Consider the following 1888-nt stretch of genomic DNA (forward strand, 5'->3'; position numbering starts at 1 on the left):
TGTTGGTTTGGATTTGCCAGTATTTTGTTGAGGATTTTTGCATCCTTGACAATTTAGGATACTGGCTAATTGTTGTTTTACTTATTTGTTTGTTGCTTTGGTAAAAGTTTTTTTTTTGTTTTTTTTGTTTTTTGTTTTTCCAGAACTGGGGATTGAACTCAGGCCCTTGCACTTGCCAGGGAAGTGCTTATTCCACTGAGCCACCTCCCCATGTTGCTTTGTTTTTAGAGAGAGAGAGGGTCTTGCTTGTAGCCCAGGCTGGCCTCAAACTCAATGTAGTCCTCTTGCCTCAATCACCTGACTGCTGGGATTACAGGTGGGTGCCACCAGGTCCAGCTCTTTGTCTGAGATAGAGCCTTGTTTGTAGCCCAGGATGGTCTTGAACTCTCAACCCTCCTACCTCAGCTTCTGCTGGCATTACGGGTATGTGGCACTATGCCCAGAGGTTTGGTTCTTACTGTTTTTTTCAGACCCAGGCACTGAGGCGATGACTGTCTTCTTTCTTTACTTTATGTATTTAGTACAGAGTCTACAGGGTCTTTAGGGTCTTCAGGGTCTCGCTGCCTAGATCAGACTTAGAGTGAGTCTCCTGTTTACAGCCTCCCAAGAGCTGAGATTATAGGCACGGGTCACCACCACACCCGGTCTCAATGCTGTCTCAGTGAGCCCCAGGGGCAGGGCCAGCACAGCAGGCCCAGGGCTGGAGCCCCGGGTACCTGCATCTGCCTAAGCAGGTGCTTTAATCTGCTGAGCTATCTGGCCAGCCCTCTGTCAGTCTTCTTGGACTCAGTTTCTTCTCAGCAGCCTGTGCACACCCCACACCCTGGTCCTCCTTGTCTGGTGTTCAGGCCTTGGCTTGGCCCTCTCACTGGCCTCCGCCTGCCTTTTCAGCCAGTTGGATGCTGGAGCCCAGAACAGAGTCCTTGCTGTGGACCAGTGCCTGTGTCGGCCCATCTCCTGGCTCTGCTGTCAGCACTGGACGTTGGTGATGTAACTGACGTAGCCAGACCCCTGTTGCCACTGAGAGGGCAGCAGGAGCCTCTTCTGTAGCCTTGTAATGGGCTGCGGCCGTGAGAGTAGAACAGGAATGACATGGGGTGGGGGGCATGTAAGGAAATAGGTCAGTGTCGTTGGGCATGGTGATCCAGTCCTGCAGTGTGAGCACTTGGGAGGCTGAGGCACATGAATGCCAAGTTCAAGCCCAGCCTAGGCAGCCAACTGAGGCCCCGTCTTAAAGTTTAACAAAAAAGCTGTGACTTTCCTTCAGTGTGAAGGGTATGAATTCAGTGTCTAGTACCAAGAACAAAAAAATCAGTAGACAGCACCAGGCGCCTCAGCTACCAGCACTCAGGAGGCTGAGGCAGGCAGATTGTTGCAAGTTCAAGCCCAGCCTAGGCTCCTGTACATGGAGCCACTTTCTGAGTCACTTCCTATCCTACAGGAGCTATCTCAATAAAGTTCTTGTACCCTTAACCTCCATTGTTCCTTAGAATTCATTCTTCAATTCAACCCAGAGCCCAGGCCTGGCATGTGAGTGGGACAGCCTGGGTCCCACCGGATCCTGATTTGACCCAGGACCAGCATGTCAATAGGACCTCCCAGAGCCCACCGGATCTTCATTTGGGCCAGTGCCCAGGCTCACGTGTGAGTAGAACTTCCTCTATCAGACAGGCCCAGTGTAGAACCTTTCAGCAGAACTCCCTGCAAAAAGGCTAGAGGTAAGACCCACCCAGCTGACCCAGGAGCAGGACATCTTGCCAGAGTGGCACAGTGGGTTCACCTCCAAGGGCTGCAGCAGGAAGAAGTGGAGCACAGCAGCCAGACCCAAGCCACACAGACTTGCATGAGTTTGAACTTGGTAGATCTGGACCTGTTGCTAAGGTAATAA

The sequence above is a fragment of the Octodon degus genome, unplaced genomic scaffold, assembly GCF_000260255.1.
Source record: "Octodon degus isolate 3935 unplaced genomic scaffold, OctDeg1.0 scaffold00047, whole genome shotgun sequence".
Taxonomy (NCBI): domain Eukaryota; kingdom Metazoa; phylum Chordata; class Mammalia; order Rodentia; family Octodontidae; genus Octodon; species Octodon degus.